The sequence below is a fragment of the Oryctolagus cuniculus genome, chromosome 1 (genome assembly GCF_964237555.1).
Source record: "Oryctolagus cuniculus chromosome 1, mOryCun1.1, whole genome shotgun sequence".
NCBI lineage: Eukaryota > Metazoa > Chordata > Mammalia > Lagomorpha > Leporidae > Oryctolagus > Oryctolagus cuniculus.
In genome coordinates this window covers 37,192,069-37,217,020 of record NC_091432.1, presented here as the reverse complement: position 1 = coordinate 37,217,020, position 24,952 = coordinate 37,192,069, and the positions used below count along the sequence as shown (strand labels likewise).

The 24,952-nt window shown below is 38.5% G+C and overlaps 1 pseudogene; it reads left to right on the top strand.

The window, feature by feature from the left end:
- Positions 1–8,340: 8,340 nt before the first annotated feature.
- On the top strand, positions 8,341–19,237 carry LOC127485666 (large ribosomal subunit protein eL15-like; annotated as a pseudogene).
- Positions 19,238–24,952: the final 5,715 nt, after the last annotated feature.

The window sequence follows — 24,952 nt, the reverse complement described above, 5'->3', positions numbered from 1 at the left end:
CTAGGGAAAATGAAGCCACAGGGGTAGGCCGAAGCAGAGACATAAGCTAGGTTGGAATTCGTCAAGTTAGCCCGGGGAGCAAAAGGCGAAAAAACTATACTGGAAGCAGAGATGTAAGCTAGGTTGGGATCCGTCAGATTAGCCTGGGGAGCAAAAGACAGGACGCCAAACCGAAAAGTGGAGACGTAAGCTAGGTTGGAATTCGTCAGGTTAGCCCGGGAAACTTAGGCTGAAAACTAACCGGTAGCGGAAACGTGAGCTAGGCCGTGATTTGCAGAAGCCGCCGAGCGCAGAGAGAGCGCGCGGGGCACGAGCGGAGAGAGCGCACGGGGCGCCAGTAGATAGGAAATCGTGGGGCTGGCGCGGAGGCCGTGGTGTGGGCGCAAAGGGCGTGGAGACCGCAGAGCGCGCGCTAAGCCTGGAAGTCACGCAGATGAGAGAAGCGTGGGCTGAAGCCGTGCAGAGCTGGGAAGCCACTGCGGGGTGAGGCGCTGAGAAGCCACCTCAGGGCGGGCGCCGGGAAGCCGCGGGGATAAGAAAACAGAAGTATAGAAGTAAAATGAGAGAAACAGGAATGCTGGCAGATAGAAGTAAAATAAGAGAAGTAGGAATGCCCGGAGATAGAGAAATAGAGAAAAATAAGGCCTCCCCACAACATGGCAATGAGAGGGCTTGGATTCGGTCTGCCTGATTAGTAAGGCAATAAGCACCTGCAGGCAGAGTATGCGCTGCAGGTCACTGAAGATAGGCACGAATCAACATCAATAAGTCTCCCCACAACACGGCAATGAGAAGGCTCGGATTCGGTCTGCCTGATTAGTAAGGCGGTGAGCACCTGTGGGCAGGCAGAGCATGCACCACAGGGCACCGAACACAGGCACGCATCAGCGCCTAAAAACCTCCTCACAACATGGCGAAGAGAGGACCCGGATTCGGTTTGCCTGATTGGTAGGGCTTGTAAGCACCTGTGGGCAACTCTAGCAAGCAGAGCAGAGTGTGCACTGCGGGGCACCAAAGACAGGCGCGTATCAACGCCAAAGAATAAAAAGAAAGGGGGAACTGTGGGGAGCAACTGAGACTAGACTAAGTTACTGGAATTAAGACTTATTCTATGCATCTGCTCTCCCACAATATGGCGCTGGGGAGGAGTAAACTTCTACGCAGCTGCCTCTCATCAGTTTGACTGATAAGCTGCAGGAGCTGATCCTGCTCCTGATTGGAGGAGAGCAGCTTGCTTGGCGTGTGGGTAGCAAAGCATGGATTGGTGGAAGAGGACTATAAAGGAGGAGAGAGACAACATGCACCAGGAACATCTATCTGAATGAACACCTGAGCAGCCCCCGAGAGAGCCGGCCGGCGGTGTGTCGCTCCTCCGCGGAAGCAGGGAAAGTGGCAGGGGGAGCCACCCCTCCACGGAGGTGGAGGGGTCGGCAGCCAACCCGGGAAGGACCAGCAGTAAACCTGAGAAGGGCCGAGCAGACAAAAGAACAGCGCAGGGTCCTGTGTCATTCCTCCGCGAGAGGGGGAGCGACAAAAAACATCACAAACTAATAATAAGTGAGATCATCCATCTAATAATGCAGACCTTTCAGCAAAATGTAACTTAATGAAGAAATATTGAAACTGTATCCTTTAAAATCTGGAGAAAAGAGATACCCATTATCACTGCTCACATTCAGCATTGCACTACATACCCTAGCAAGTGAAAGAAAACAAGAAAATGAGTCATACTACTTTTATTCATAGTCCCGATTATACACACTTAACACTGTTTCAAAAGATACTGGAGATTAGTAGTAGAATTAATAAGTGATTTTAGGGGCGATAGGATCCAGCTCTCAGCTATGGCCTGGGAAAGCAGCAGAAGATGGCCTAACTCTTAAGCCCCTGAACCAGCCGTGGAGACCTGGAAGAAGCTCCTGGCTCCTGGCTTCAGGTCAGTGCAGCTCCCACCAGCCATTGAGGCTAATTGGGGAGTGAACCAGCAGACGGAAGACCTTGTCTGTCTGTCCTTCTCACTATCTGTAACTCTATCTTGCAAATAAATAAATAAAATCTTTAAGAAAAAAGGGAATTTTATCAAGGATATTGCTCTCAAGGTCAGTATAAAACATCAATCTTATTTCTAATGTATCAGAATTAAATTTTGAAATAAAATTTAACATATAATTTATTGTAACATATAAATCATAAATGTGGAATAATTGAACCTACATATTCAACACTTTTACACAAATACCTACAAAGCATGATTGAAAAAAATTAAAGAAGTTCTAAATAAATGTAAAATGAGTTCATGTCTGTGAATTGGAAAATTAATATTATAAATGTCCTTTCCACATTGATTCAGGGCAGTTTCAATTAATCTCTACTGAGTGTTCTTACAAAAGTTGAAGTACACATGCTAAAATATATGGAAATATGAATTAGCAAGAATAACTAGAACCAATCTTTAAGAACAGAATGAGCATAAATGAAAATACTGTAAGATAAAAATATTTTATTGTGGATCTGTTATTGTGGCATAGTGAATAAAGCTGCCACCCGCGATACCAGCATTCCACATGGGCAGTTTCATATCTTGGCTCCACCACCTCTGATCCAGCTTCCTGTTAATGGCCTTGAAAAATCAGTGGAAGGTGGCTCAAGTGCTTGGGCCCCTGTCACCTGTGCAGAAGACCCAGAAGAAGCGCTTAGCTCCTGGCTTCAGCTGGGCCCAGCCCTGGCCATTGTGGCCATCTTGGTAGTGAACCAGCAGATGGAAGACTTCTCCCTCTGTGCCTCCATCAGGACAAGAGCTGATCAAGTCACTGTTTCTCATAGTGTCCATTTCACTTCAACAAGTTTCCCCTTTGGTGCTCAGTTAGCTGTCGCCGATCAGGGAGAACATATGCTATTTGTCCCTTTGGGACTGGCTTAATTCACTCAGCAGATCATGCCTCAATCTCTCTCTCTCTCTAACTCTTTAAAATAAATAAATAATTCTTTTAAAAAATAATGTATTAAATATATTAAAATACAACATGTGTTAAAAGATGAAAAATTGATTTATGGTAAAATTGGCACTAAAAGCAGTAGTAAAATAATTTTAAAAATTTTGTTCACTTAATCTCCATAGGTTTCTATGGGAAAGCCAAAGGAGAATTTAAAAACTTTACACCTTTAAAAAAAGGCTTATTTCCAAGGGGATTATATGTATAAACCTGAAAGTCGAGGATGTCAAGCTTTAACACACTGCAGTCAGAATGCATATTCTAACTCGGCTAGAAATCCACCTGGTAGTATCCATGAAAATTAAATACATGCATACTTAATTATCAAGGAAGTCTACTTCTCACTACGTATCTGATAGATGTGTGCCTAGTTGTACCAATTGTTATGGATGGGAATTTCCATAGCAGTGTTACTGATAATCAACAATAATCAAGAGATCATCAACCAAAGATAAGAGAAATTAATTTTAGTATTATATAGTGTAATCTATACATTGTTTAAACAACAACAAAACTCTCACATGTAACATAATGGATAAATTTCATAAACTTACTATCAAGTAAAAACACAAAAATGCATACTGTATGCTTTTATTTACATAAAACAAAAAATATTCAATAAAACCCATGGCATTAGAAATTAAGATTATAACTACCTTAGGGGAGGAGAGGTGGACACATAATTGGGAAGTGTCCAGAGGGGTCTCACTCTGTCAGGACATGTTCCATCCCTTAACCTGGCTTGTGAATACATGTGAATTCATCTTGTGATCACTTGTTGAACTGTAGGCTTAATGGTTTATTCATTTTTTGCATATATCTTATACTCCAGCAAAAGTATGGAAAATGCAATGTAATGAGGTCATGGCCTTGGCATGAAGAAATAATTTTTAGTTGATATATCCAAAATCTTCTATAGTATCAAAAATAAAGTGATGCCCTGGGAAAATATTTGCTAAAATATAATAAAACATAGGTCTATCCAGATCATCTAAATAGCTCCTAAAAAAGAAATTTAAAAAGAAAGGACAAGACAATCTATAGCTATTTTCAGACTGTGCTCAGACAACTCACATGAGAAATATAGTTGACTGACATGCATACAGAAATGAGTTCAACTTCATTATACTGAGAAAAACATGAAGTAAAATGAATACTAGCTTTTTAAAAATATTAACAGTATCAAATACTGTCTAGTATGTGGGAAAAAATATGGGAGCGTGAATGTATACAGCTTTTGATAAGTCAATGATGATGCTTATCAATGAGTCTTTGACCCAGCAATTAAGTTTCAGTTGCCTTGTCTATAAAATTATATACACAGAGTTATAAATAATTATACACATGGATTTTAATATGTAGGAAAAGTGGAATGAATCTAAATTCACCAAATCATAAATTATAATGCAAACTCCTTTCTATCTCTAGTGAATGAAAAGATCCTTAAGTCACATTGGAGGAGATAATAGTAAGCAACAGAGCAATGTATCTAGTTGGAGTCTATTTCTGTTGAAAAGAAAGTAAGCTACAAGTATGCATCAGCTTATATGTGCATTTATGTGATCATTTTATTTTCATAAATTTAAAGGAAAAGGTCTTGCTATAGAAATAAACAACAAAAATTACAATAGCAGTTCTATGTAAGGAATTAAGAAAAAGAATTAAGAAATTATGAGGACATTCACTTTTCCCTGTTTGAATTTGTGTTGAGTTTTTTTTTTTTAACATAAGGAATCCTTCCTGCATTACTTGAATAATTAAAAGGGAAGAAGAAAAAAAGCCCAGCATAAATGTGACTCATTTTTTTATTGCAATATCCTTGTTTTACAATACCATTTTTTGGTCGTTTATTGGAGGGGTTAGCATTTGCAGAAATACTTAGCTCTGCAATAATACAAGAGATACAGGGGTGATAAATGAAAGCCCACTTATTGGACTACAAGGCAGTCTTAGTGAAATTACACAGGAAATGTCAGGGCAGACAGCTGAGTGTAGACAAAACACGAGTAGAGAATACAGAGTCAACGCTTCCATAGCCCTTATTGTCTATGTTTTTTCAGTTCCCTCTAATTATTTTTTTTTTCTCTCAGGGACACATTAAAAAATGAAGTAGTTTCTTACCACAGAGACTATTTAAAAAAAAAAAAAAAAAACCTCTGCTAGAATGCTTAATGTAGATTTTGATGAGTATCTAGAGAATTCGCAAAGCCAAGCACGTTTGTCTGAGCATTCAGTATATGTATTTTAATTACATTAAGTGAGATTTCTGAACATCTGACATCTGTTTACTAGTAAACATTTAATTAAGTATTTGAACATAGAAATGTTAAATGAAATGTTTTAAAGAAGTGATTAGAAATCTGCTGTGCTAAGTGCAGCCCTAGCAAACAAACTCAGGAGTGTGGTAGAAGCTGTTACTGCCATGGGAGACAATGCAGCTCATTTGCTCTGCATTTTGCCTTTATTCCTTGGTTTCCTTGACTGTTGTCTGCTCTCCCTTACCAACTCTTCCTTCAAGAATGATGCACTGTTCATCAGGTCCTATGTGTGAGGATGCTGACTCTGTCTGAGGAGGTTGGCATCAAAACAGTGGGTCACAGTTCTTCATACAGAGATTGTTGTACATATACACATTTAGAAACCATTTGTGTCCTCAGTAAAAGAAAACGAATCTGTCATTATTTCTGTTTCTTCTGTTCTAAAGAGCACAGGCCAGCAGGCAGAAGACCTCAATTTGATATCCAGCCTGTTCGCTACATGTGAAGATTACTAGCTCTGTAGCTTAGATTTTTTTTTCTCTCTTTCTAAATGTCAGCTCAACATCTAGTAATATTCTGACCTTGTATCCACAACAACAGCGAAGTATAAGGCTGTCATAATTTTTCTCCAAATTTTAGAATCACTTAAATGTTTTCCTCTAATAATACTAATCATAAAGTTTGTATTCACTGATATCTTAATTGAGTTCTAAACTAAGTCCTACATATGAATTACAAAGTGATTATTCCATTTTTGCAGATAGGAAATCCACAAGTCAGAGAAATTAAGCAACTTGTTCAAGATCATAAAGGTGTCAAATAATAACAAAATGAGCATCAAAACCCAAATGTGCCTTGAGTGATCTCCTCTCATTCCATACATTGCCTGCCCCAGAGCCAAGGTAGATATCTGGCAGAATTCTTCTCTCATCCATGAGTTGGGAAATCATTATCTTTCTAACTTATTTCTTTTATTATTAAGACCTTTGTTATGGTTTATTTTATAAGTCAACTTGACTGGGCCATGAAATGTGTGCATATCTGTTTAAACATTATTTCTGATGTGTTTCTGTGAGGGTATTGCTGGAAGAGATTAGCATTGGAATCCAGGAACTTAATAAATTTGTTTGCTTAATAAAGTTGATTGCACTCCCCATTGTGATTGGGCATGGTCTATTCTGCTGATGGACTGATTCCAACAAAAGGGAGGAAGAAGCTTGAATTTATGCTCTCTCTACTGACTCCTTGAGTTGGGACATTCAGCTGGCCTCCTAGTCTTCAGATTTCATATATGGACTGTGATATGAACCATTGGCCATCTGACTCTCATTATTTGAACCACAGTAATGGTTCTTTTGGATCTTTAGCTTATGGATGGCAAATTGTGGAATTTACCACTACACACACACACACACACACACACACGCATACACTGTTTTGTTCTATTTCTTTCTTTTTTCTTTTTTTTTTTTTTTTGACAGGCAGAGTGGACAGTGAGAGAGAGAGAAAGGTCTTCCTTTTGCCGTCGGTTCACCCTCCAATGGCCGCCGCGGCCGGCACGCTGTGGCTGGCGCACCGCGCCTATCCAAAGGCAGGAGCCAGGTGCTTCCTCCTGGTCTCCCATGGGGTGCAGGGCCCAAGCACTTGGGCCATCCTCCACTGTACTCCCTGGCCACAGCAGAGAGCTGGCCTGGAAGAGGGGCAACCGGGACAGAAGCCGGTGCCCCGACCGGGACTAGAACCCGGTGTGCTGGCGCCGCAAGGCGGAGGATTAGCCTAGTGAGCCGCGGCGCCGGCCCTGTTCTATTTCTTGCAGAAATAGAATATAGGCTGTTTCCCAAACTTTCTTTTAGAAAGCATTAACCACCATTAAACAGACAGAACAAAACCGTAGGATGATAGTCTACTAAGTGTTAGGCACTGTTCTAGGTCATGCAGACGTAGAAATACGCAAGATAAAAAAGTATCTGGTTTAATTGTTCCTATCAGCAAGTTGGAAGGACAAGAAATAAACTAGTAAACAATCAAAATAAATTTTGTAACAATACATATTCCAAGAAAAAAAGAATTATAGAAGCAAGAGACTTAAGAAAGGCTCTCTACTTCAGATTATAGCAAAAGTAATACCAATGACCAGCAATAGGACCTTCTTGAATAGGCTTTGCTACATCTACACAATGGAGTGATAATCATTGACAAAAAGGACAAGAAGAAACTCCAAATACTTATGATTAGAATGACTGGTGGAATAGTTTACTATTTAACATGCTAACTTTTTTTTAAAGATTTATTTTATTTATTTGAAAGTCAGAGTTACAGAGAGAGGTAGAGACAGAGAGAGAGGTCTTCCATCCGCTGGTTGGAAGTTGGCCACAACGGCCAGAGCTATGCAGATCCGAAGCCAAGAGCCAGGAGCTTCTTTCTGGTCACCCATGTGGGTGCAGGGGCCCAAGGACTTGAGCCATCCTCTACTGCTTTCCCAGGCGATAGCAGAGAGCTGGAAGGGAAGAGGAGCAGCCGGGACTAGAACCGTAACCCATAAGGGATGCCAGCGCTTCAGGCCAGGGCATTAACCCACTGTGCCACAGCGCCGGCCCCAACATGCTAACTTTTAAATAAGAAAGAAAAATATGGATAAATATATACTTAGTTTTATATCTTGAATACAGATGTATAGATTTATATGCAGGTAATGGCTTATATTTTCAAAAAGAAACAGTGACTGTATGAAAGAAAAAATGATGCATGGGGGAGAGTATGTAAGAGGGGCAGGAAGCCAGAGTTTTTGAAATGGATAGTACACACTCAGATGTGAGTGTAGACAGTCTCCCTTCATGAGGAAGGAAGGCAGTTGTCTCCACCAAAAGTTGGGATCGTGCATTTTTATGGTAGGAATAGTGCCCTAATTAAATATTCAAATGAGATAGAGTGTAGAGCAAGGCTTGAGTAGTGCTAGGTTCTGTGACACTGCGTGGGGAATCCTGGATGTGTCATGACATTTGGTACCCATGAGACTGAAGCACACATGTGGTTATCTCTACAAAGCTGTTATGGAATCTCTTGCTTGATGGGAAGTGAGGCTCCAGGACATGGGAAATGAATATACTGAGTGCGCACAGGGGCTGCAAGCAGTCCGCAACTTCTCCTCATTCAGTAGCTACTTCCTCTTCACATCAGTGGAAGTAAGATCGTGATGAATGCTCCTTGGTATATAATTTTGAGTCTTCAGGGTAAATATTTCCCATAGTTTAAATAAAACTATTAGTTCCAAAAATAGACCTAAATATTGAAAAAATTTCATTGATTTTTTGTTATAAAATTAATGTTATATTAGTGCCAACCACAATAACACCTTACTTGTTTTTGAACACACAAAGCTTATTCCTGCCTCAAGGTCTTTGCATTTAACTTGTTCTAGTTAGAGTAGTTTTTCCCCATATCCCATAGCTTGTTTTTGTTTGCTTTGTCAGGTATCTCATGGTATTCTTTGAGTGACCTGTTGAAAGTAAAAGCTTCAGTTTTCCTTGTGGCATTTATCACCATCTGTTAAGTTGTACGATACAGAAATGTGGCTGGAACACTCTCGAAGAAACTGTTAATATTCAGTAGTATCTACATTTATCATTTATTTCCAGGTTTATAGCTAGATTATATTTTCCAGCCTCCCTGGCAGTTAGGTGTGTATAGCCAGCCATGTAGGTACATTATGTTCTGGGTAATTGAATATGAGTAGTGATATCAAATCAGTTGCATTCTTAACAAATTTGCTCTACCCAGTCCCCCAACATTTCTCTGTCTCCCCATCTGCTACTAAATGGATAAAATACCAAAGACTTAGATAAGGATGCAGTTTCAAGAGCAAAAGTTCCTGTGCCTTAAAACCTGCTGGAGTAACATCCCCCTGCTAACTACACTACTTTTCCTGGGGACATAAACAAGACCTGAAACTTTTTTGTTGTTAAGCCACTATATCTGTCACAGCCTAAATAGAAAAACAGAAAGCACTTTAGGTATTTATAGCCACAGAAAATTAAATCAGGGAATTAGTCTTGACTGCTTAGAGGGTGAAGAAATAGCTTATGATTCTCCCTTCACTCTGCCCTCCACTCCCCTGGCAGTGCCTTCCATTGGTTGTCTTGAGCTAGAAGCATGTTGAGTAGTTGACAAAGGAACAGATTAGCTTACCCTAACCCGTTTGAAGAGTTGAGAGCAAAATGACATTATGGTTCAACATATATACTGTAATAATAATATTGTGACAGCAATGAGGAGAATATAAACTGGAAGAACTCCTATCATTGAGGGTATCTACTTTGATCACTGTCATTCTAGGAAATTAGGAAAAGCCTATATATAATATCCATTGATCTGGTTTCACAGAGTTATCATGTCACCATTTCACAGGGTCACCAAGTCATAATAATAGCAACAGGCAAATTATGGGTTCCTTTGGAGAATAGATTAGTGTTTCCATTCATGCTTGGAAGAAATTGAGACTTGGGATGAGAGGAGAAACTGTGGAGACAGAGAAGGAAGAAAATAAAAATCAAGCCCAGTTACAAAATTTGAACATTCAAAGTAATGACTATGAGTTCTTCAAGAACTTAAACTAATCAATAACTTATATCAATTATAAATCTTACAGAACTATAATTATGGTGCATCTATAAATATTAAAATGAATATATGATGATGTTGACTGTGATGATGAGTTATTAACCACGTTTTTTTTTTTAAAGAATTATTTTATTTATTTGAAAGACAGAGTTACAGAGAGAGGTAGAGACAGAGAGAGAGGTCTTCCATCTGCTGGTTCACTCCCCAGATGGTCACAATGGCTGGAGCTGCGCCGATCCTAAGCCAGGAGCCAAGAGCTTCTTCTAGGTCTCCCACGTGGGTGCAGGGGCCCAAGGACTTGGGCATCTTCTACTGCTTTCCTAGGCCACAGCAGAGAGCTGGATCGGAAGAGGAGCAGCTGGGACTAGAACCGGCACTCATATGGGATGCCAGCGCTTCAGGTCAGGGCGCTAACCTGCTGCGCCACAGTGTTGGCCCCTATTAACGACATTCTAAAAACCATTCCCACATGTTTCACGTTGGATTGTCCCTGAAATGGTTCCTTAGTTTAAGATGACTATAAACAGTAGTAAGAAATGACTTTCAATCTGTCACTAACCTAGTTGCCATCTTGGGGGTACTCAGTCAATGTTCCAAATAACTAGTGGGCATGATACTCCTTATTAGATCTAAGTAGGGTAGAGCTTTGAGATCCCTGACTTCTTGTATCTGGACACACTAGTAGATGACAGCAGTATGGTATGAGGACGATTTGACTGCATGGGCTTGACTGCCTGCTCTACCACTCCTTGAACAAGTTAGCTCTTTGTTTTTGTCCTAGGAGGCACTGCATAACAACAATTTGTAAACGTATACAATATACAATGCACATACACAAATCTTTCTCCAGGTAAAAGCAAAAGGAGGGTAGGGAAGGTGTTATGACACATTAGGTTAAGTTGTCACTTCTGACACCAGCATCCCATATCAGAGTCAGTTTGAATCCTAGCTCTTCTGCTTCTGATCCATAGCCCTGACTAGGAAGGCATAGGGGAACATTCCTAGTCTTGGACCCTGCCCCCCAGGTGGGAGACTGGATGGAATTACAAGCACTTAGCTTCCACCTGGACTAGCCACAAACTTTTTGGCCATCTGGGGAGTGAACCAGCAGATGGAATTGGAATCAATCTCTCTCTCTCTCTCTCTTTCTCTCTCTCTTTCTCTTTCTCCCTCTCTATCCCGCTGCCTCCATCTCTCTGTGTTACTCTTCCTGTGAATAAACAAAACAGTCTTTAAAAAAATGTAACTCAGAATAAGAGTCTATAAGAACCAACATTCCAAATGATTGCAGTGATCCATGATGAAAGTGATCATTACCTAGCCCTGGAGTAGAGATTAGATAGGGGATGAGTCTTTTCTGACACGTTGAAGATTGAGGAAGTCCTTGTAATTGCATTCCCATGTATTTCCCTGGTGTGAATTATTGATAACCTTTTAGGATGATATTTCTATAGAACAATTAAAGTTTATAGGAGAAGCAACTGAATTTGACAGCTACTGAAGGGGTATCAAGTCAGTGGAGGGAGCAGGTGTTTCTTTCACAATGCCATATATGAGATACCAGCATCCTTAATTTTACTGCCTTTGTAAACTTAATTAACAAACATCTGCATCTTGCAATCTATTCCCCAAGGTTCTGACATTTCCTTCTTATTGAAATACCTTCATTTTTATTGATTGAACATTTCCTAAGGAGCCATTCAGACAAAGTTAACAATGGTGATGTGTCCAGGTAAAAGACAGATTGAAAATGGTACTTTCTGAAATTTTAATTGGTCAAAATATCAGTACTATTTTTGACATCAAATTATAGAATGTAGAAGAAAAAATGGGTACATCCCATCTTCCTTTCTCCCTCTCTCTTCTCTCTCTCTCTCTCTCTTTCTCTCTCTCTCTCTTTCTTTCCAATTCCACAGATGTCAGCAAAAAAAAATCAAGATCACTTCCATGTCTTTAGTGCACATATAACTAAGTTTCAGATCAATTCAGTTTCTATTTTAAAAATAACCAGTGATTCACTATGCAGATCTTAGATGTATTTTTATACTCCCAAGCGTATTCCTTTGTCCCTTTAGTGCCCCTTCAAAAACTACCCAGGGTTTGATCTTCTTCAATAATAGCAGATTTATTGCTGTGATAAGAAGGAATAGGGAAATCTGTCTGCTGCTTCTTCATATGAATGTGAGGACCTAGATGTGGATTTTGATGGAGGTGGACAAAATTATTTTACCTCCTAAAGATCTCTGGTGGGTGAATTCATGGGTAAAAGATGCTAACTGTGTCTAAAAGCTCTCTGAACTATGCTCATTTCTCTTAAAGTTATTTCAAAGGACATCCCTGGCAACCAGCTGATGGCTCAGCCTGCATTATCAATGGCCTATGTAGGTGCTACAATTTAAATTGGCTCCCTGGCTTCCCAGAATGATAGTTAATATTTTCAAGGGTTACAATCCTATGCTAATAGAAAACTGTTTGGAAATGGAAAATTACAGACATATAGGTAAAAATTATTCATTTTTATAGAAGGAAATATGTTCTTTTAATATGCTGTGATTATTTTTAGATGTTGAGATGAGAGCATGACTCACCACTTTCCATTTCTTCCACCCCTTATGCCGGCCCCCACTCATCTTTCCTGACACATCGTGCTGATGAAGGGAATGACAGCCTGTTCTCCACAGTGTGGTCATCATTTCATGTTGCAGCTGCTTTGGGGAAATACAGAGTGCTCTATTTCTTGGTACAAGGTATTAGACATAGCATTAGTATCCTGGAACTCATGGCATCTGCAACATGCAGTATATATCATCCCAAAGGACATTCAATCAGAGGACTTCTCACCTATGGTTAACAAAATGTTTCAAAATATTAGGGATGTAGGTTCAAATGTGGCTCTTACTGCCTTACAAGTTGCTTTCTATTAGGTGATATTTGTAATGTCTGTGAACATCCTTTTTGCAAGGGAACAAATAATACTGATCCAATGTAGTTATTTGAGATACTAAATGAGATCATGACAATAAAGAATTTAGTACAGCGCTTTGCACAGAGAATGCAAGTCACTGTTTTCATAATAGTTAAGACCATTGTTACAACTGTGGAGATTCAGAACTTGATACTCCAAAACATGGCATCTCAGTGTTTGAGAAACTATAGAAACAAGAAGGTCATTCTGACCTTCTCGTACCTTTTTCCCCTGAAACCTGGTCAGAAAGGATTTCTTTGATCTATCTGGACTGGTGAGAAGGAATGCCACACAGAAACATAAAAAAGAATCTGAACAAACAAGCCTTCCTAAGATCCCCCAGTTCTTTACCATTTGATAATATTCCCTTTTGGCCAATTTTTGTTGCTCCACAACTATCCACTTCTTTCATCAGACTTACTATAAAAATGCAGTTTTTCCTGTGTGTTGAGTCTTTGTTTCTAAAGGTTGTTGTTCCATGTAAAATCTTTTATTGATATATTTATTATGATTTTATCTTTGTAATTTGACTTTTAATGTAGATGTTTCAACAACAAAATTTGTAACTGGTAAGGGTAAAGAATATAATTTTCTCTACTACATAATCATAGTAATTTTAACTTTAACCTCTCCCATTTTCTCAACTGCAAAATTAAAATGTGCCTATAGGATCCAAAAGAATGTCACAAGGATAAACATATGTATAAGAGAGGACTTAAACAAGTTCATGAGAAATGAGCATAATGAAAAATATTATGCATGAATTTAAGATTATCTCTTGCACCAAAATAATTTTATTTTTAATATATTTTTTCACAAGCTTTTTGAATTTTCACACGTAACCAAGGTATGCTTTATTGGGAAGGATCCTTAGAAAATTCAAATCATTATGACTTACTAATATTTAAATTTGTGGAGCTATTGATTTGGTGATACCAAGAAAGCAATTCCATATAACATTTGATTTTTCTTATACTTAAGGGACAATTATTTATTTGTAGTCAGCTTTATCAAGCCTTAGGCATGATTCATGTTCTAGCCCATCGACAGCCAAGATGCCTGCCTACCCACTCCTCCACACTCCCCAGTTCTGTCTCATTGCTGGCCCACTGCTCATATTTTCAGAATTATGCTTTGCCAACTTTTCTATTACTCGTCTACCCACCTTGTTCCTCTCAAAAGTAGTCTGTCTTTAGGCAAATTTCTCAGACTGACCAGAAAAATATGATCACTGTAAGACATTCTCTAAGAAGAAAATAGTAAATGACAGAGGAGTGTTCAAACTATGATGCACATAATCTTTTGCACGCAACACTCCCCACCCTTACAAACTCACTTGTTTTCACTCCTCCTATGACTGCTGGATAGATAATTAGAATTCCCTTGTAAAATTATGCAAGAGGCAAATAATTATTGTAGTTGGATTGCACCAGATTATTATTTTTAAGCAGAACTTAAACCATGATGTGAGTATATTTCAGAAAGTTCATGAAAAATAGAATTAAAGGTAGGTTTAGGTACAAAAACTTTTTGAAATTATATGTATCTTTTTTTCATAGCATAACATTTTCTGTGACCTTTCTGAAGACCCCTAATACAGACAGTTCTCTTTCCTTAGTCAGATGTGATACTTCCTAAAACAAATTTTAAGGTCAGAAAACTATGGGGAATATTTCAGAAAGTAAAAAAAAAAGACATACTCATGTTAATTTGCCTGGTGATCCCTTCTTTTCTCACCTCCTTTTCTCTCTTGGCAAAGAGCAAAGGAGAGAAAGAGATTCTCAAAACTAGCAACATACTGAAAATAAAGCTGGCAAACTGTCCTCCTTAGGAGAAGGTGCAAATATCAGTTGACTGTCAAGTGATTCAGAAATGAAATTTCAGTGTATTTAAATCCATTTTAGAATGAGGAGAAATGATAAAAGAAATACTAAAAAGAAACAAGTTAAAGAATAAGGTTACTCTAGGTCCTGTGTTGGTATGAATATATATGTGGTAAAATGAACAGGGGCAAAGATTAAATACAGCTTTCCCACTGCTGCTTCTTGTGCCCAGGATTCAATCCATTTGTAAAGATTGACTTCAAAAGTGGTTTTGTCTCTGACAGGATCAGATTAAGACTTCTTAAACTGATAGAATGCTAAGTGGTAAAAACATGTCAATGCCTGCCCTGAACATATGCCACATAGAATCCAGATAAAATGTAATATGAAACTTTAAGAGATCAAATTTACCTTCCGCCTGGAATGAACATTTCTTATTTTGTTGGTGCCTGTTGTTAATGGTACCTTCAAAATAGGCTAGTTTACAAAACTTGCATTGCCTCAGATTTCAAATATACCAAATAATGGATTGTGTAGTGACTATATGTGTATAGCTCTAGGGTAGACTTTTGCTGTTTATTGATGAGCCTGTGGCAATTTTTCTAAGTTTCAGTTTTTATAAGTGACATGTGGAAATAATAGTAGTAGGCCCATCATAGAGTTATTTTGGGATTAATGAGATGTTCAAACATTTCACCTGTTATTATCAAAACTATTTGAGTCCTAACTTCCTAATTAGATGATTATGAACAATATAATCCACTATGTGAGTCATCTACATGTCTCCTTTAAAAAAATGGTCATCTACACCATGAGGTTAATGATGATGTGGTATTGTGGAGAGGTAGAAATAGCACACATGAAAAAAAATGAAGTCTAGCACATAGTAATCATGTAATACATGTTAATTTTTGTTTTTAACATTTATATAAAGGAAAAATCCATGTATTTCATATGTACAATATTAAGAGCATAATGATATTTTGTACTGTGCCCTCCCTTCTCTCACTCCCACCTTCCCTTCTCCTTCATCCCTTATTTTTCTTTTAATTTTTACAATTATATACTTTCAATTTCCTTTATAATCACAAGCTTAATCCTCCTATAAATAAAATAAATATTTCAACAAGTAGTAAGACAAACCACTTTTCTCGAGAGTATGGACAAGGGATTTTACTATCAACAGCTTTATTTATGATTTTTCTCGGACTCTGGTACAAATTATGAGTTTCTGAGCAAAGTGAAAGGAAGAAGGACACAGAGATCAGGAAATCCTTTTTCTCTATTTTGCTGAAAGTCACATGGTGATTCAGAGCTACATAACCAAAGAGAGATGAGAATGAACCATCATGCATACATCTTGGAATCTTTCTCACTTTTTCTGATATGATAGGATTTTTAAGTACACAAATAATTTTATAAAAGAATAGAAAAAATGAATCCAGAATTAATTATCAAAATATAAAGATCTGAAAAGGATAGTTTTCCTCCTTAGGTAGGCTATTAGCATTCTAAGACATCAAACTAAGAGTTCGGTGGTAGAAATGAATTGTCTTGATTCTTTTCTTATGTTTTGGATGGTTGTGTGGTTTTATATTACTAACCACAGACTTCACTAGTTTATTTATGGAAACTGATAGAAAATTGTAAAATTTTGGAGTCTGATAAATATGAAAATATAAATTCAATTAAATATTTGATCTCCATAAACAGACACTCCCACTGAAGCCAAGACAGGTTTTTATTAAAGACCTTTATGTTGGTCATGACTGCATTAAGTAATTTTTTACAAAGGCAAATTTCAAACATTTTATATCTAAAAGGCTTTGTGTAATTCATTATTATAACAAACTTACCACTGGCTAAGTCCTTTTCTAAACACTATATGTTTTGCAATATGTTGTTTAATGTATATTAATTTCTTTTTGCTTAATGCAATTTGTGTAATAACATTTTTATTTTATACATAAAAAATGAGATATAGGATGATTTATTAACCTTCAATTTTTTGAAGCCAAGGCATAATTCCAATGACAGTTTTTAGTTATTTTGCTTATATTCCTTGCCCTATGGAATGGACACTAAAGTATGATTCATTTCTTCAACCACATTTGGACTCCTGAGTCAAAAATGGTTTCTTATTTGGTGAAAGTATATGCATTGGGATCTTCCAATTCAAATCATAATTGTCTAAGACACAAAAAATAGGCAAAATATCTGAACTAATCATTTTAAGGACTATTGAAGCAGAGAAGGAGGCACAGTGAACCATGAGAGATGGGAACCAAAGAGGTAAACTAAACTTCCAGATTACTAATCAAAGTCATATTGGCGTTAAATGAGGGAAGAGAATCCTGTTTAGCACCTAGGGAATTCCCAAGTTCAGAAGAAAGAACTGAATACCTGCACTGACGAAAGTAACTTCAGTATAGGACATAGTGAGAGAGTACTTGGAGACTTGATGAGACTGAAAGGGATTTCCCTTAAATATTCAACTAAACACCGATCAGGAGCACATGCATGTGAAAACACAACTGAAGGCTGGGGAAAACTACCCAAAAGCTTTAGAGGTAACAATGGCTGGCACTCACACAGGATCAGACATTGTGCCTGTAAACTTCAGCTCGATTGAAAAACCCTCAAATCTCATTTGCTCAGGGAGTTAGATAGTCAAGGAAGTCTTGCCTTAGTAGTGGAGAATAATTATCTCTAGGTCAAACACAATTCAAAGAAAACTAACAGATAATTGAGCAAAACATGAAAGACACAGACTCTTCCCAAATCAACTAATTGAATCTCAATAAAGAGTCCAAGAACATTTATAGGAAGTCAATAATACCCAGCACCCAGTGAGGTAAACTTCATGACACTGAGCTTTCACTCAAAAATTAACAGATAATTAGTAAAATGCAATCTACAATGTGGATAAAAATCAATGAATGAAATCATTCCAAATCTAAGCCATATGTTAGAATTAGCCAACCAGGTTAAAGATCTCATCTGTAAGCCATTTTGTTCTTCAGAGCTCTCTGCAAGGTATCTGGAGAGAAATTGCAACACAACAGTAGCTGCAGTTGCCTTATTTGAAGCAGACATCTTCTGCTTCAGGATGCTTCCTTTGGTCATACATATGCTAAATCATTTCCAAATTGGAAGCATTCAGCAAACAGTGACAAGGCATAGCCACCAGACACGTACACCCAATTTTCATGACAAATATAGTAATATTATATTAGCTGGTGGAGCCATGTTCTGTATTGCTGTATGGACTAACACGGTAACATATATTGGAATAGATTGGAACTAGTCCCCAGTTGGCAGAGTCACAACTGGAATGTAGAGATCAGTAATCATCCCAGTTGGTGTAATACGGAATTTTGAATTTTGAATTGTTTTAAAACCAACTCTTTAATCCAGCACCTTAGACCGCTCGGCCACGCTACCGCCCGATAGAAAGATAGCAGAGGATGGTTAAAACCAACTACTAAGTAAGGCCAAGTAAAAGCACTGAACCAGTTGAAGTACTGCATTTTGAAGAAATAAAGTATATTTGAAACTCTCAAAAAAAATATTAGCCAACTAGAAATTTAAGAACAACCTATTGTAGTTGTGTGCCATAAGTTAAGTAGTTAAGTAAAGTAGAAGATACAAGAGAAGATGAAAAAGATCCACTTGGTGAGAGGAGAAATACATTGTGTAAGATGAAATACATATGGTGTGTGAGATGTGATTAATCAAAAATCATAAAGTATATTAAAAAATAAAGTTGAAGTTCTTACCATAGACCTCTTCAGAAACACACAGGGACAAGTAACATTTTAAAAATGAAGCCACAGGATGTCAAATGAATTCATGTAAGGAGTTCCTGAAAAACTGTTGGGAAACAGGCTGTCTGAAGTTGGGGAAGAGCCTAAAAAGGATTGTGGGAGAAAGGCTCCTTCCTTTCCACATGCAGGTAACCATCAGGTAAGTCAGGTAGTACGCATACAGGCACATCCAGGAGCTATGGAGAGAGAAGCAGTCAGATGTGATGGGCTTTCTCCTGAGGTCTGCTGCTGGAAGTTTCACCAGCTCTCCCTGCTGCACAGGGTGTCCTGCCCCACGTGGCCAACAAGGCAGGCAGACTGGGATACAATACCAAAATAGGTTATGTCGACTAAAGGATTTGTGTGCACCTCGGTGGCCGCAAGTGCCCAAGTTCCTACTGGTGCAACCTCTTGCAAGCCTGTGTGTTATGTGTTAACCAGGTGAAGGTTGCAGGAAGCCTTCAGATTGTTGCCCAGGAATGAACTGGGGGCCGCTGTGCAGCTCTGAGCATCCTGAACTCTTACTGGGTTGGTGAGGATTCCAAGTACAAATTCTTGGAGGTTATTCTCCTATATCCATCCCATAAAGCTACTGGAAGTAATCCTGATGCTCAGTGGATCACCAAAGTAGTCCACAAGCACAGGGAAATGTATGGGCTGATGTCTGTAAGTGGTGAGTCGTGGCCTTGGAAACAGCCACAAGTTCTACCGCGTTATTTGTGGTTCTCATTGTGCAGCCTGGAGAAGGCGCAACCCCCTCCAGCTGCACCGTTAGTGCTAACACAGGTAATCTTTGTAAAATTCATGCGCAATCAACCATTTAGGGCAATCATGCCTGCATAAAGGTGTTATTTTTCTGTTAAAACTAGTTTGCAGATAATTTCATGAATACTTTCTCAAATTATAAAAGCTAAAAATGCAATAATGTGTGAAGACTAAGTGGTGTATCTTGTTTCTAATAAGATAAACTTTGTCTTTATTTTATCGTATTAAGGAGTTACATGTCAGTGTTTAAAACATGCTGTGTGGTATAACAGGTGTAAAATAAATTTAAAAGAGGCGTGTTAGATTTGTTAGATTTGTTCAGTGCCTGTGGTATGCTCTTCTCGCTTTTTGGTTTAACAAATACAAACTTTTAGAACAAGATTTTGCTTGGAAATTTTTAGGGTGGGAAGATGTCCTGACCCTGTATCATGATCATGTCACATTTTTAGATCTATTCTGATGTTCCATTTTTGCAGCTTCTGCCTCTGAAAGAAAAATGTTTCCAACATGCCCTCATTTTTACAAGATTGATAAACCTGTTAAAAGAGGTTTCTCTTACAAATGAAATGCAGGTTATCCTAAACACAGTTGTTACATGTTCTGTGGTTCTGTGTAAGTTCATGTACATGTGATGAAAGCACTTCATTCAATCCTATGGCTCCATGGAATTTAGAATCCTGAATGGTCCTCTAATGTGTATACTGGTGTATTTTGGTGGGCATTGAATGTGTGGTTAAATGGTGACTTACGTTAAGATTTCCAAGCTAGTAGTCAATGTTAATGTGGGAATCTGGTAGATTAGTGTCTATTAGATAAATACATTCAAGTGTGTCAGGATAGAAAATTAATGAGAGTTAAGATTTTTCCATGCCTGTGACAATTTGTGAATGCTGTGACTCCTCTAGCCACCTGAGGGGGAAAAGTCAGATTGGCTATTTACAGTTTTGTCTGTCTCAGTTCCTTCAGTTTAACAGATTGTCTTGGATCAACTTGCATTATCCACTCCCCCAAAGAGCAGTAAAAAAATTGACGGTGTCAATATAAGCTTCTGTTTTTTTTTTGTTTGTTTTTTTTTTTTTTTTAAAGATTTTATTTGAGAGGTAGAGTTACAGACAATGAGAGGGAGAGATAGAGAAAAAGGTCTTCCTTCCATTGGTTCACTCCCCAAATGGCTGCAATGGCTGGAGCTGCACCAATCTCAAGTCAGGAGCTTCTTCCCAATCTCCCACGTGGATGCAGAGGCCTAAGGACTTGGGCCATCTTCTACTGCTTTCCCAGGCCATAGCAGAGAGCTGGATTGGAAGTGGAGCAGCATGACTAGAACTGGCAACCATATGGGATGCCGGCTCCAAAGGCGAAGGATCAACAGCACCATGGCGCCTGCCCCAGCTTCTGGTTTGAAATCAACCCTAAATTGCCTGCAGTTAATTTGTCTTATCCTTTATTAGACTACCCTCAAATATCTTTATTGCACAAATTGGGCCATCACTTGTGGGCCCACTTTAAGTACTAACACATAGTGCATTTCTCTTTCTGTCATGTCTGTTGCGCCTGAATTCTGTATCCAGCAGAAGTATTTTTTCTGATATGAAAGTGAAGTAAATCTTTTCCAGGCAAAGAATGTTGAAAGAATTAATTTCCAGCAGACTGACACTATAGGGAATGTAAAAAGGAGTCCCTCAGTCAGAGGAAAATTAAGTCAAATAGAAATATGGATCTACACAAAGTATTGAAAGCATGAGAAATGGGAACTATATGAATTCTGTTCCTAGAACACTTCTCAGTCATCCTACTGCATGCAAATTTTAGAATATCACGTTACCCAAGCTGAAGTAATGTAAAGAAGATGAAAATGGTTATACCTCAATAACTTTAACTATGAAACTTGAGATAATAAATTGACAAAGAATATTAAACTAGTTGCAAAATAATTTTCTCTTCTCAGTTATGCTGTTTATTTGAAGATCCTTTAAGAAAGAGAATGAATGAGCTTTAATTTCACCACCGGTGTGTGAACTGCACTGTAATCTTTCCTTAACAAGGATTCATTTGAAGATGCTTTCAGATACTCACTTTTCTCAACAAAGTACAGGGTTGACCGAGAAAGTTCTATCCTTTCCATTAAAAACAAACTGAGGACTAACCACTTTATTTATAAATAGAGTCCTTTCAACAAATGTCCCAAGTTTTCATATATGTTTTACCTTTTTTTTAGGCTTTATAGTAAGGGTATAAGATCATTTGGACAAAATAATGTTTTGATTAATAAACTCATCATATTGAAAAATAACAAATGTGCTGGGGGTGGGATGGGTAGTGAATAAAAATGTACAGCACGTGGGGAACTACTGGAAGGACAAAATCCAGATAGGAAATAGGCATCATTTCAAGGGGTAGTAATGAAGTGGGAGTTTGGGGCTGAATATCAGGGCCAGGGAAATAAATGATTACTTATCTACATAATACCATTTTCTGTATTGGGATTCATTTACACTTGTTATCAGTTTTTAACTAAAAAGTGAGTATAAATTTATAGTATTCATCAAAGGACATACCCATTGACAAAATTTCTAGGAATGTATGTACAGATGCTGTCCTATCCAAACACAAAGGTGGGTACCTAATAATGCTCATCACAGTGGTTTTATCCTACTGAGAAAATGAAGCAGATACACCTATTTTAAATGGTCTCCAACATATAGTGTTAAATGAGCATGGGGTATATTAGATTAGTGTGCTACAATGTTCACATGTGCTTAAGTCATACATGAACATATACACTGAGTATAATGTAATATAATGTGTCTCATAAGTTATATTTGCTTTATATATTATATGTAAAATTTCTGATCCCATAGGCACAAATATTTTTAGGTGGGATACAATGCTCTGTTGAGTTGTTTAAACTGGTAAGTGTGCCGACCTGCGTGCGGCACAATGAACTGGGTTTCCTGAAACAGAGAGTGGGAATGCGGGGACAAGGATGCAAAGAATGGAGCCAAGACAAGTCCTGATCAAGGCTCATTTATTCAACAAATCCAGTAGTATTTAAACATGACCAGTTGTTTACAAGAAGGAGCACAAAAGATTTACATATCAAAAAGGCTTTTAAGGTTACAATAAAACACTTAGGTGATAAATGCAGGTTTCAGGTGTGACTGATTATCTATATTATATCTTGTGAGAGGTTTAGCAGTGAGATAAGGTTCTTCCTGCCTCTTCCTGGAATCTCCCTAGCCTAATTGTCTGTGTCCGGGAAGTCTCCATTCATATGTTTAAGTGTAAACAAAGGGAGTGACTGCCCGTGGCTGCCCACAGTAAGAGATATAATGGGGTACAAGCATTATGGCGCAGTAGGTTAAGACACAGCTTGGGATGACTACATCTCATCGCAGATGCTGGTTTGAGTCCTGGTACCTCTGCTGCAGATTCACACTTCTGAATATGCATCCTGGAAGGCAGCAGGTGATGGCTCAAGTGTTTGGGTCTCTGCCACCACGTGGGAGAAGTCCCAACTCTTGGCTTAAATCAGAAAATGGGTTAACAGTGATCCCTCACCCTGTTCTCTCCCCCTCCATTCACCTTCCCTCCCTCTCCTTTCAAGTAGATGAAAATAACTAAATTTTAAAAAGAGATAATACATCTAAGTGGGAGACATCCTATTCTTGTTCCTTATTCAGTGAATGTCCTTTGTGCTGCTTGAGGTTAGTTTGTTTCATTGCTTGTTTTCAGCATATACTACAGTATGTGATTTGTTGCTGGGTTTTCCATTCCAGTATAGTAGTTAACAACCATGTGTGGCTATTCAGCTCTAGAAATGTAGTTAGTCCAAATTTTGATGTGCTTTACCTATGAAATATAAACTGGATTTTGTATACTTGGAATTAAATAGTAAAATAATGTAAAAAATTATTATAATGATTATATACTGAAGTAATGTTTTGGATATACTAAGTAAAATATGTTTATTAAAATACAAAACTTAATAATTTTAACATAATATTTGTGCATTCAGAATGAATACTTAGTACAAATAATCTTTTCAGTATTATTATCTAGCATAAAGTCCTGAAACATGCATTGAGGCATTGAGTGTGTGAAACTTAGTGTCACTTCCTTGTTTTACAAATGAGAGGACAGAGACAGAAAAGGTTTGATAAAATTCAGAAAATTTCATAGTGAATGAATTTAACTTTATTAGTTAATTTTTTAATTGGTAAAGATATAAGCAGTTATAAGTTTTTAGAAATATAGCTGGACAAGAAATCAATGTTTAATCATATTTGCTACTCTACCCTTTAGAAGAAGCTATCAGATGTCTCTTTTACATAAAGACTTTCTTTACTACAGTTAGCTTGTGTTACCTATATATGTGCTGAAAGCCTTCTGTATATCTCTTGTTGCAGTAGTTTTAATGGATTATTTTTTCTCAGATCAAACTGTGCACCTTGAGAGCACTGTCCATCATTTTTTATGCACAGGTGCAGACAGCTAGTTCATACTCAACAATTATTTAATAGATCAATGGATGAATCAACCAATTCTGAAAATAGGAAATCATTTTTAAACATATATATGTACTTTTTTTTTTTTTTTTTTTTTTTTTTTTTTTTTTTTGGTTATAGCAGCCGGGTCACGAACTAGCGCCCATATGGGATGCCGGAGTGTAACCTGCTGTGCCACAGCACTGGCCCACTTTTATTTAAAGATTTATTTATTTATTTGAAAGTCAGAGTTACACAGAGAGAGGAGAGGCAGATAGAGAGATAGGTTTTCCATTCGATGTTTTACTCCCTAATTGGCCGCAACAGCCGGAGCTGTGCCGATCCGAAGCCAGGAGCCAGGAGCTTCCTCCAGGTCTCCCACACGGTTGCAGAGGCCCAAAGACTTGGGCCATCTTCTACGGCTTTCTCAGGCCACATTAGAGCTCTGGATTGGAAGAGAAGCAGCAGGGACTTGAACCGGCACCCATGTGGAATGCTGGCGCCACAGGTGGAGGATTAAGGATTAACCTACTGCGCCACAGCGCTGGCCTCAACATATATATTTACTTTTGAAAGATAGAGTTATGGGGGTGGGGAGAGACAGACAGAGAGAGAGAGAGAGAGAGAAAGAGAAAGAGAAACTTCCATCTGCTTGTTCATTTCCTAAATCGCTGAAACAGCCAGGACTCCAACAAGCTGAAGCCAGGAGCCAGGTGCTTCTTCCAAGACTTCCACATGGGTTGCAGGGGCCTATCATGGGCCATCTTTTGCTGCCTTCTCTGGTGTGTTAGTGGGGCACTGGGAAGCTGAGCAGAGCCGGGAACTCGCTGCAGGGCGGGTGCCGGGAAGCCGCGCAGATGAGAGAAGCGCGGCTGAAGCAGCGCAGAGCCGGGATGCCACCACGGGGCGAGGCGCGGAGAAGCAGCCTCGGGGCGGGCGCCGGGAAGCCGCAGTGATAAGAGAAACAGAAGTTTAGAAGTAAAATGAGAGAAATAGGAATGCTGGCAGATAGAAGTAAAATAGGAGAGATAGGAATGCCTGGAGATAGAGAAATAGAGAAAAATAAGGCCTCCCCACAACACGGCAATGAGAGAGCTTGGATTCGGTCTGCCTGATTAGTAAGACGATAAGCACCTGTGGGTGGCTGCAGGTCACCGAAGACACGTAATCAACACCAATAAGTCTCCCCACAATACGGCAATGAGAAGGCTTGGATTCGGTTTGCCTGATAGGGCTTGTAA